The following is a 13,226-nucleotide window of genomic DNA, read 5'->3' on the forward strand; positions in this document are numbered from 1 at the left end:
TAAATTGCTTTATAAATTTTTATTTGAAATATTAATGAGTGGGTTTTTAAAATTACCTTTTTTGTAAATTATTTAAATTTTGTTCATTTCATTGACAAAATTAACATTTTTATTTGATATATATTATATTACATAAGCTTTTTCTTAAATTTTTTTGGTAGGTGTTAATCAAATTAAAGGTTAGAGCATATTTATATCTAATTACAGTTTTAAGAATTTTTTATTTTATTTGAAATATTTAAAATTTTGAATACCCTTTGCATTCCCCAATCTGCATTCAGCCAACCAGCTTCAGAGAAGATGCATGCTTGCATGTTAGTTTAATTTTTTCAAACCAGAGTCAGCTGATTTTAGAGGTGCCATAATAAATTATTTCACTTTATTTGCTTTTTTTTTTATTAAAACAATTAACTTAGTTGCAAAATTTACCAATTTTTTTGTGGTAAAAACCTAAGTAGAATGATTATTTGAAAAAAAATCCATCTATCATAACAGTAATCAAAATTACTTCAAAATTTAATAATTTTTTTATGTAATATATTTGCCTTGCATATTAAAAAGGCGTGTACTGATTCTGGTTTTTAGTGTGTAATTATTTTATTTTCACATATTTTGAAATTGTGGGGTAAATAAAGTGATTGGTGAAAATAAAGTGTGAAATTAAAGTGCGATCAATATCAAAGTGAGAAATTAACGTTATCTTCCTCACTACAAAAATTTACAAACTATAAATAAAAATGAGACTAGAAATAATACAGATTACCAGATTACATTCCACATCTCATCAACTCTTCACTTCATGCTGCATCCTATTTCCTCAGACTACCAGATCGACCGATTCTTTCAGTTGCTCGATGGATTTGATCTTTGGATTAGCCTTGGCGATAAATGTATAGCTGTGTTGCCAAATGGTAAAATATTAAGGTACTACTAATTCTTTACTACACCATATAATTTCATGATAATACTAGTATTTATTAAGACTCCATCCGTTTATGTAATGTTTAGCTTCAGTTAAAGCAACCAAGTATTGGAGATACTCACTCTGTGAATTCAACCGGCCATTATCACTTGCCTTGTACCAGGGGCCAAGGTCAGGGCATAGTGGTAACTAACTCATCATTGCAAGTCAAATGATTTCAAAGTCGAGAGTTCTAAGGTTCAAATCCTAGTAAAGACTTTTAAATGGATTTGAATATTAGAGTGTGGATATTAGTGTTCTTTCACGGTAGGGTTTCAATTAACCACACATTTCAGGAATAGTCGATGTGAGACTGAACAAAACTACACTTAATTTGCATTCATACATATCATCTTCTTAAGTAATACCTTATGGTGGGTCCCGAGGCTAAATAGAAAAAGAGCGGGTCAGGCCATTAGTTTAGACTCCAGTTTATATCACTGATAGGTAACTTTCTCTTTTGATACTGCAGGTACTTTTATTTCTAAATTTTTAAAAAATTTTAGGTAGATCGGTCATTAAATGTCATGCGAAACACAGAAATTTTGTGTGGCAAATTACAACATAATGCAATAAAGGAAAAAACAGTATAATAAAGAAAAGAAACTTAATAGTGTTACATATCAAGAAATGCCAGTATCTGGTCAATGCCTAATTTGTCTCTGATAAATATTTTATTTGAAATATAAACCACCAAAACACAGTAATTAGATAAGTTACACTTGCCATATTAATTTCCACAGACTGTTTTTTTGCAGTACCCTGCATCTCCAGTATGTATTAAATTCTATTTTTATTACATTAAAACTTATTTGTTTTAATGATATCTATTTTTTATGATAAATTATAATGTTATCTTTTGTGAAATTTTAAATGATATTACAAACATAATTAGGGTATACAACATACCCTATTGTACAGGTACAACGTATACCAAAATGAAACGACTAGCACTAAATAGGGAATCTTAAAGAGCTGCATCAAAAACCAGTCAAATGACCTAAGACAAAAAAATGAACATAAATGTACTTGTGAAAATTTATAATTTATAATTATTTAATTAAATAAAATATTTATAATTTACACAAAAATAATACAAATAAATTAAAAAGAATAAGATAGAATATAATAGCAAGTGAAGGTGTAAGATACTGCACAAACCGGTTATTGGAACATAAGTATAAATAATCTAATTACTGTGTTTAGGTGATTTAAATTTCATATAATGTTAAATTTTATATATATATATGTATATACAAATTTTTATGAACTTATTATGTACATTTCTTGGCTTACAATATTTCAAGAATATTTTGAGTATTTATCAGTTAACAACTGTACATCATTTGATTTTTTTTCATCATTGTTAATAAAATTGAAATGCAACATGTACTTATAATTTAACTCGATTATTCTTTTTGTAGAAGACAATTATTCTTTTATAATGTAAAGAATAGCCATGAAAAGCAACTGATTTTGTTTGATTTCATGTGTAAAATAAATGAAATAAGAATCAAATTATTGTCGTGACAGTCATCTTTTCACTTTGATACCTCCTTAATTATAATAAAAATGAATTTTATATATGTTTACAGATAGAGAATGGGTTTTGATAGATGAAACAAAGCAATATCTTCATTTAACGTATTATTTTAATAGAAGATATACTGTGTAAAAATTTACAAGTGGTTTCACAAGTTATTTCTTTTTTGACATGGAAATTCTGTTGAGTCCTTTATTGTTTTGCTTGCTTTGGCAATGAATCTCTTGCCTGACAGCGGTTTGAAAATTGAATGAAACCATACTTGCACCTCTTTCTCAAAATTTGTAGAATATACTTATAAAGTAGATGGTACATAAATATTTCATGAATTTTAAATACCAGAGCAATCAAAGCAAGTGGAAACCTATATAAAATTGTAAAAAATAATAAGAAAATAAATGATGCATTTCATTCTATAAAAATATTAAATATGATTTTAAAAAAATAATATAAAAATTAGTAAAAGGATCAGGTGGTATACCGATATCCTGTATCGATTTTTGTTACCATTCAACATTATTCTTAGCTGAAAATTTTAGCTCGGCCAAGTAGGTTCATATAACACACATTCCTGGATGCGATATAGATTTGTTACCATCTACATCAGTGAACCTTAATTCAGAATAATGTTTTTGCATTTATTCTTGGTAAAGCGCTCTGATCTTGTACGAGAGGAATCCTTGCTGCCTTAAAAGGGGCTTAGAATTTTTTTGAGCGAGTTGTCTTGTTTAGCAATCTTCCTTTCTCACCTTCCAACTTCAACTTTTTTCCTTTATTTTCTTCTACCTTGATCTATTAAAAGGGTGTTTTTCAATGATTTCTCAATGGATATCTACCCGATGCGGGGTCCGTAAAAAATTCAGTGTTCTTTGTATCTATCTAGTCTGGAAGAAGGTATAGCTTTTCTTGTGTACCTACCTAGCTAGTGATTCTATTTCTGTAAAAAATGTCTATATAAATACTTGTACCTCAGGTTAAATATTTAAGAAGTAAAAATGGACCACCTAATCATTCCTAATAAATATTTTTGTTAGAAAAAGTTAAGTGCTATCATACATGAAATGAATTAAATAACTAAAACAAAACTATTTAATTTCACAACCGCTAATTGAATTTGTCTTATTTTCTTTTGTTTCAGGTAACTCAACGGTTCATTTAATATTCTAAGGGAGAGCTGCCATGTAAGTGGCCCTCCTTACATTGTGGTACTCCCTTTTATTGTAGGATAATTTTCTACTAAAGGTACTTACTTTTGTTATTATTGTTTAATATTATAAAAATTTTCATGTTAAAAATAAGTTGTGTAGTTTTTAAGTTGATAGTATAATATTCTTATAAAATCGCGGTAGGTGCCTAGTCCCAGTAGGGTCCCCTGATAGGAACTTTCCTTTAGGGAATTTTTTATGTCTATTTTTGTGCATGTTTCTATTTCAGGTTCAACATAAATTTTACATTAAAATTACTTAGATAAGCAGTGTAAATTAAGTTTTATGAAAATAGATATAAATTTTGTATATGCTGTGTATGTTTTTTCAGGTACAATGTAGATATTATTTTATTATTAGTTAAGTCGCGTCCGCGATCCCAATGCCTAGTCCCAGTAGGGTCCCCTGATAGGAACTTTCCTGTAGGAAATTTTTATGTCTATTTTTGTGTATGTTTCTGTTTCAGGTTCAACGTAAATTTTACATTAAAATTACTTAGATAAGCAGTGTAGATTAAGTTTTATGAAAATAGATTTAAATTTTGTATATGCTGTGTATTTTTTTTCAGGTACAACGTAGATATTATTTTATTATTAGTTAGTTAAGTCGCGTCCACGATCCCAATCCCTAATAGGGTCCTCCTCCCTAAGGGGGAGGTTTTTAGTCGGTGAGAGCCCGACACTACCGTCTGTTGCGGGCGCAGACGGTGGCTGGTAGAGCTTTTCCTCCTCCTACGCAAAACAAAAAAAAAAAAAAAAAAATTAACAGTTCATATTAAGTTCATTACTAATCTTTTTGCCAAGTGATTTTGAGTTGTAGGTGCTGTACTGGGAGTACTTTTAAATTCATGGAAGCTGTGACAAAAAAAAATGGTTACTGATTCTCAAATATAATATTGAAAGCGGAAAATGGTTATGGAAGATAAAAGAAAATTTTAGTTAAAGTGACTATCAACCGTAGTTTCAAATCTGGATTGAATAAAAAGTAAGTACTGTAAATGTCTAATAGAATTTTTAAAACGCAGCAAAATATAAAAATCACATCTAGAATTGGGCATGGTATTTTAACAAATATTGGGTGCTGAATTCAAAACTTATAAAATTTTGTGTAATACATTGCATTTTTAGATACATACGATTTATTTACCAATAAATGTATAATCAGTGTCATACCAATATTTCAAAAAAGTTATTATTTTTATGTATTAATTTGTTTTCAATTTGTTTAAATCAGCTAAGTTTTTGTTATTCAAATACAGATGAATTGAAATATATTCAATAGAGTTTTTAAACAATTAAATCATTGGAACTAAGTTTTTAAAATAGGTTTACAAATGTTTTCTCGCTTATACGATGTTTTATCAGTTTCTCTAAATAAAAACCAACAACAGTCATCAATCATTCTAGCGTCCCATCTTCCTTGGTAGTGATGCTGACGGAAACGGTCTCCTTGCTCATCACTGACAGAGCACAAATTTTCAGGAAAAAAGTCTAGGTGAGACTGTAGGAAATGAATTTTTAATGACATCCTACGTACTAAATATTTGTAGTTTTTTAACAGCTTATTAACCATAAACATAGTTTTCATCTTTTCTGTGGCCTAAAAAACATCAACAATGTCTCTGAAGGACTTCCATGCAGCTAATGCATGATAAATAACAGGGCTCGTCGTTTCCTGTTGAACCGTTCAGTTACTGAGCATCATATAAAAATAACACGAGGCACCCAGATTTTATCTTGATCCCTGAGTGCGCAATCCAGAAATAAGTTTTTCTTTGAGATTTATGCGTATATTTACCACTAATGTAACAATAATTGTCTGGATGATTTGAGCATCCATCAACTTTTTAGAGGCCATGTAGCAAATAAAAATGAGAAAAAAATCTCTTCAGTATTATAAAGAATTTATGAAAATATAGCAAAACACTAATAACTGTGTGAACACAATACACAGTATAGACAATTGAAGTTTTGACTGAATATAATTTTAAGCTCTGTAGTAGGCAACAACAGATGTCTGTATGATTTGGCTGTCTCGGCGGACAGCCGAATCACCCAGATTTTGACCCAGTTCTTAAGAATCCTAATATGAGGGAGTATGAGGACCGTCCACGTTGTACTGCGCCTGTGGGTGTCCGTACACGACGTCTGCTGCAGCATATGAGTATTGACTCTCCCTCGTTCTTTCCATCATGTCCGTGCTCGAACCCCCGTGGAGAATACACCATGTAAATTTTACGTTTGATCTTACAACATAATATAAGCGTTCCACGCCACCTATAGTTTTCTGGCAGATGTTTCAGTTTCTCCTCGCCAAGTTGAACCCATGCGTGGTGATATATACTGATGGGTCGAAGCATGGCGGTAACGTTGGTTGTGCTTTTGTTATCAATGAACAGTCTTATATGTTTGGCCTACCTGGTGTTATGAGTGTGTTCACCGCAGAACTACTCGCTGTGGATAGGGCTCTAAGTATCGTTGTCCCTAAATATAGGAGCATTCTTATTTGCAGTGACTCGTACAGTGCTCTCCAGACATTGGAAAACCTTTATTCCAAACATCCTGTCATTGACATTTATGATAAAATCGCTGAGTTAAATAAACGCAACAGGGAGGTAGGTTTTTGCTGGATCCCCAGCCACGTTGGAATTCTAGGTAACGAAAGAACAGATTGTGCTGCCAAGGAAGCGTGTATTCAGCCTCCTTTCACCACCCGAGTTAGTACCTTTGATTTTATCAATCATATAAAACAATCACTGCGAGCGAGGTGGCAAAGTGACTGGACGGCTACCGTCGATAATAAACTCCAACGGATTAAGTGTTGCCATGGGGCTCCTCTTGCAGAAACTCTCGTCGTGAGGAAGTTGTCCTCTGCCGGTTACGGTTGTGACATACGAGGATCACACACGAATACCTAATGTCAGGAGAAATGTTTTAATTATTTAAAACAAATAATTTTTATTAACTATTTTAAATCTACAATGATATTAGAATACAAGAATTAATTACATTTTTAGTAAGTAGAAGCAAAGTATATAATGTGCTAACACCAATCAGCTATGATTAATCTAATTACATGTTCATTCATTTAATAGGTAATAGGTAAAAGAGTAGTCGATGAAACACATGATGTTACTGTTCCCAACTGTGAGGTACATTTCGTGAATAATTTTCTTTGACCTAGCAGAAGTCTTATCTTCAGTTATTGAATTACATAATCTGTCGCAATCACAATGTACTGATGCATATAAAGCACAAAAGAGGTAAGAGGTACAATTGCTTTCTATTTCATTAAGAATAATGATTTTCATTCACGACCAGTCCCAGTGGTGAACGGAGTGAAGGTGTTGCTTGTAGAGCTGAAAGATTTTCTGCGTTTTGGTGGGCTTGGCCTACTCTGTGTAGAAGATGATGGGCAATTGTTTCAGTCCTCACTTTCCTTACTAAGCCCGGCATGAAATGCTTTTTTCTTGAGAATGCCAATGCTATTTTGTAGGACATGCATCTCGTATCTTGTCGCATTCAATCTTTTGTTTGCGGCAAATGACATATATATATCTGATTATAATAATTTTATTGATTTATTTTTTCAAAGTACAATTTCTTCCTAAGTAACTAGAAATAAAAAAAAATTATCATAACAGTTCCGTTTCCTCTATAGTTTTTTAAAATAAATATTTAAATATCAATCAGGTTTAAGGTAATTCTTGATTACAAATCAATATTCAGCTGTTCTTCATGATTTTCTGGCACCATGACTATGTCACTCATAATATTAGTATAATCATGAGATTATAATCTACAGATTTTAGTTTAACTGTAAGTTTGCTCACAAAAAATGAATTACAAAACAAATCTCACAGTTGGAAACAGAAATATCATATCTTTCATCAATTGCTCCTTTACCAGCACTAAACAGATTGAAGGAGTGGTTGAACAAGTCATTACATTGTAAATTCCTGATCTGTGAATTCTGTGCTATACAAGTCATGCGAGATACAAGTGATACCATATAAAGTTGATTTCTTTAAATTTACGATGACACTATACAACCAGTCAATGTGATGAACAGAGTGAAAGGACCAATTTCAGGGCTGAATATCAGCTATAGTTTAGTCAGCTTCATGCTGGTATGCAATAATTTTTGTGGGAAAGGCACCAGGAAAACCATTAAAATATCCATTTTCCTCAGAAAGCCTAACTATTGATGTTCAGTTTTTATTAAGATTGGCTCAGCGTTTTTTTGGAAATAGATATGTGTCATGTCAGGTTATCTGTTGAGTTATGACTGCTTCAGAGACATAAAAATATTAATTATTGTGAACTAGATTCCTTGAGTCGATCTAAATCGACTGAATCTAAATCGATCTAAATTGAGTCGGGCTTAAATCCCTTATTCGTCAAATAGATTCCATGAATATCGATTACATCTTTGAGCTTTGTCTTGGATAAAATTCTGGATTTATCTCTTAGGCTGAGGCAATAGCTACTTTCTTAATCGCCCCTTAACAGAGTGATATCTGTCTGCTTATGAGACTTATATCGCAGGCAAATTATTATATTAAAAGCACAACAGACTAAACTTAGATGTCTTGATGAATTAATTTACACTTCTTATAATTTAATTCACCAAATTTCTTCATAACAAAAAGCATAAAGTTAAATTTTATAATTTTAAGGTGAATTGAATTTTGTGTTAACTAAATATCATTAAACAAAAAATTATACCAATACAACTTATAGACTTTGTTACTTATTTGTAATTTAATAATAACTAAATTGGTAAGTTTTCTTTTTCAGCAATGTCAGATGGAGGACTTTTATCCCAGAATTTAGTTAGCATAAATAGAATTGTCATTTTCATCAAATTAGATTGGAGAGGAAACAGTAATCTGTGAGTTTTCAATTTATTTATTACAATATATAAAACGTGCAATGCAATAAGTAAAAACCATTAAAAATTTTATGTAGCAAGCGGTAACATCAATGTACATTTAAGAATGTCCAGCAGCTCTTACAAAGGGGAAGACATGTGTAAGGAAAGACTAGAAGGGCTCTAGCAAAAAGAAAAAAAAAGTTCCATAGGTTTTTTTAAGTTGAGAGAAAACATTTAAAAAATTAGGAAAACTTGGGATTAACTCATCGATTCTTGATTCGATATTATAATATTTAAAGGCTTAACTCTATGTAAAGGCTTATGAATGTAATTAAATTCCATTGTATGAATAACAATTTGTCTTTATAATCAATACAATATTAGTAATGAAGCGATTAATTTGGATAACATCTAAAGTTCCAGGTTGTCTTTCAAATTACTTCATAAAAGAAATGAAGCATATTGTGGAGGTTTTAATGTATCTACCAAAGAGAGAAACGATCTGTTTAATTTTCATGAGAAAGTTTTTTATGTTTTTTGGGGTAAGAGTGACATCTCCACTTTCACTGTTGGGAAATTATATTTATAACCACTGATATTCTTTTGCAGAATTTACAAAATCTGCTATATTATAATTTTCAAACCATACAAAGATCACTTATATTTTTTTTTTTTTGAATAAGTGTTAAGAGAATAAAGCTCACAGAGACGAAAACCCTTTAAATCATTAATTCACTTTCAGGTGTGATTTTTAATTGCAACTTATCTGTAAATTATAGTAGTAAATAATTTACTTTGTTATCCACTAAAACTCTGTATACCTGCACTTACTCTGCCTTAACTTAAAATTATATTTTAATAAATGATGTCATTTTGTGATAATAAAATTCATAACAGTTAAACTAAAAAATATAATTTAATAGTACATATGAGATGAAGAGATAATCATTGAAAATTAATGTAATCATGGCAGTTTATTTATTGACTAGTAAAGAAAAATTGTATTTTAAATCAAACTTTTGTCATTTTGCAATGTTGTCAGGAGAAGTACAGTTGGTGGAAAAGTTTCTGTTATCAAACCATAATTTCTAAAAAAAAATGAACTCACCTTCCAGCTGCTTTCGATGTAGCCTACCATCAACATAATTTGTCTCTTCCAATCTATTCTCAGCAATATCATATAAAATACACTTTCATGATTTATTACACCTTCAAATCTAACATTTGTTTCAGAGATCATTCTGTTATTAAGTAGCATTACTTTGTTCTTAGTAGTATTTTAAATTGTTCACTTTACAAATTTATTATTTTTCATTTTACCTTCAAATAACTTTTGTGAACAAAAAGAAAACAAAAACAGAAAAAAACAAGGATGTGGTGGTTGTAACTTTTAAAATATTTTTACTATAAATTTATATGTAAATTACAATACAATACCTATTGCAAACAATAATTCCATTTTACAATTTAATTTAATTCCACTGTAGTTATTCTCTCTTTTATAGCTTAATTTATTGTTAAATTTATTACAAAATGAAGCTTTATGTCACACAATTACTAGTTTATCAGAAAATTTAATAAGTATATCAAATATTATCAAGATACCGCAAAACTTACTGAGAAACAGATTTTAAAAAAACAATAATAGAACAGATAATATAGATAGATGGAACTTTTGATGGCAATAAATGTACTTCTATTGTTTTTCATACACTGAATCGATTCTTAAAGTATGTTCTGCATTACCTACCCAAATGCTACTCAATCAGAGTAAGATGCTTATTATAACGTACTTAAAATATCTTACTCAAATGCATGATAAATAAAAGAAAGTGTATACTTATATTGCAATGTTTATTCTTATAGATATTATTGTGCAGTGCACTGACAAGACAGCTTAATAGCTAGTGCACTATAATATTGATAAGGTAATCTAATTTTTATATTTCCATTAGCAAACACGTCTACCAAGCCGTAGCCATTAACCAGTTTTTGGAAAATATTTTAAATTCTTTAAGATAAAAAAATTTCATTTTCAATTTTATGAAATATTTGTAAAACATTTATTTATACCGATAAAACAACTTAGTAGCTGTGGTATCGGTATCTGAAAAGAAACTTTTCAAGTCGTACATTACAAATTCTGAACAAGTAGTAGAAATTTTATCATTTGACAAGAACACACCTGTAAATTTAGGTCCTCGCTTCAAGATGTACAATGAGGAGGGCCTCAGGGAAACGTTTTTGCTTTCTTATGTTTATTAATGATCTGCCTTAAAATCTTTAGCCGTTCATTCCAACTCTTTTCACAGATGACACAACTGTATCTATTTCTAAGAAAAATAAATAAAAATGGATTGAAACTTAACAGTTGCAGTTTAAAAACATTTTCACTGGATGGATTTTAACAATGTAACTTAAAATATGGATAAAACATTGTGCTTCTCGGGTAGACATAATATTGCAGATTGTGTGACCAAAAATCCCATTAATGATATTGATAGTATCTTTGTTGTCCACAAAAGATAACCTCTGGGTTTTTTATTTAATAAATTCTTGTGGGATGATAAAACTGATATTTTGTTTACCAAAATGGAGTAGTTTTACTCTGAAGCATCTTTATAAAAACACTAAGCTAGTAATCATTATCGATTACTTTCATGCCTAAATATTTTCTCATATAATGTGTAAACTCCAATTTGTGGGCTTTTTAAAAACATAATCTTTTAGGACAAAAGAAGTGCTTTCAGATCAATACAGAGGCATACTTTATGAAAAGGGACACTGTATAATCAGTTAACCATTGGCTTATTTTACAATTAAAAGATTTAGTTTTAAAGATAATATATTGTTCTGTTGATGAATTAAAAAAAAAAGACTAACATATGATTTACCTGCAAGCACTTCAACATGTACAGATATAAGTGTATATGTTCGAAATGATTTTCAGGAACGATTTCTTAACTGTTATATACTAATATTTTATTATTAATGTATTTACATTAATATCATTTCATGTCTCTGAAAATATTATATTTTTTTTCAAATTTTGTAATTTGTTCCGATCAGAATAAAGTCGCAAGTTAGGTTAAATAATTCGTTATAATATTAAAAAAAATCAACCTTACCAACAATTTATATTTTATCCCTAGGGCTTTAGGCCATTTGACAATCCTCAAGAGTAATTTTTTTGTACTTTAAAAAAATTAAAAACGTAAATAAAATTTATTAACTATTAATAACCTAACAACAGTCTTCCTTGTTGGAGGGAAATAAGTTAGGCATCGTGATAATTATTAATTTAAATAGAAAATCATCTTCAAATCTGATATGTTGCTTTATTAATTTATTATTATTACAATATGTATAAAATTTTTGGATATTGCTTGTTTTATAATAATCTGTGGAAAAATCTAATATTTTAATAAAATTATTTGTAATTATTTTTATAATAATTATCTGTAATTATGTTCATTCTATAAAATGTGATTAGCATGATTGGATTTATCGAAACAATTTTTCTTTATACTATTATTGTTCTTTAGCTCTAAAAGAAAAAGAATGGTTGCTCCTACACATATATTCTGGCCGGCAGTTTTCACGTTTTAAACTATAGCCAACTTGTCTAAGATATTTATTTATTTGGGGTTTATTATTTTAGTAGAATCGCTATTGTTTATAAAATTTAAATTTTTTGAAATATTTAACTTAAAAAGTAATAGAACTTTAAATACATCATTTTTATTTTTTTTGAAATTGATATTACACCCCCTGGGTTGGTCTAGCGGCGAACGCGCGTCTTCACAAATCAGCTGATTTCGAAGCCGCGAGTTTTCCAACATTCAAATCCTAGTAAAGGCAGTTACTTTAACACAGATTTGAATATTAGAAAAACGGTATAAAAAATACCGTTGATACGGTATCCAGATTTACTGTTATCTGGATACCGTTATCAAAGCTAACCAGATAACGGTATCGTTATCTGGTTAAAGGTACCCTTATCGATATTGTTATCGGTAACGATACCGGTATCTGAATCGGTGTCTGTACCGGTATCGGTACCGTGGATAACGATGTACTTTGGTGGTTGGGTTTCAATTACCCACACATCTCAGAAATGGTCGACCTAAAACTTAACTAGACTACACTTCATTTACACTCATACATATCATCCTCTGAAGTAATCCCTGACTGTGATTCCTGTTAGCAAAACTGTATAAAAAGAAATTGAAATCAAGTTATATACAGAGTGTATAACAAAGTTCAACCAGGATTTTTGTAACATATTCCACATGTGAAATTAATGGAAAAAGTTCAAATAAACATACACCCTTAAATGCATCGTTTGTGAGTAACGGCTTATGACAGATTTCACTCAAGATTTCAGCAACCTCGGTGAAAGAGGTCATTCTGAAATTTTTTCGGCATTAATTAGGGGGCAGAATTAGTGATTGCTATGGATTTTTACCTTAAAAATTGAATACAATACCTACCAAAACTGTATCTACAGTAGTTTTTAAGTAATCTGTGATGAAAATCAATGAATTACAGTAAAAAACCCGTTTTTATGTTTGATGTACAATAACTTTCTTAAATGGGTAATAAACACCTAAAACCTTTAAATAAAACTTGTAGAGAATTT

At 30.0% G+C, this 13,226-nt stretch overlaps 1 long non-coding RNA gene across 1 annotated transcript; it reads right to left on the reverse strand.

Annotated features, from left to right (window-relative positions):
* Nucleotides 1–2,607: 2,607 nt before the first annotated feature.
* LOC142329312 (uncharacterized) lies at nt 2,608–11,846 on the reverse strand. Its single transcript, XR_012757460.1, has 3 exons — nt 11,713–11,846; nt 9,693–9,914; nt 2,608–2,868 (listed from the first exon to the last, which is right to left on the reverse strand). It is a non-coding gene; the product is annotated as an uncharacterized LOC142329312 (long non-coding RNA).
* Nucleotides 11,847–13,226: the final 1,380 nt, after the last annotated feature.

This window comes from Lycorma delicatula, chromosome 8 (assembly GCF_047948215.1).
Source record: "Lycorma delicatula isolate Av1 chromosome 8, ASM4794821v1, whole genome shotgun sequence".
Taxonomy (NCBI): Eukaryota; Metazoa; Arthropoda; class Insecta; order Hemiptera; family Fulgoridae; genus Lycorma; species Lycorma delicatula.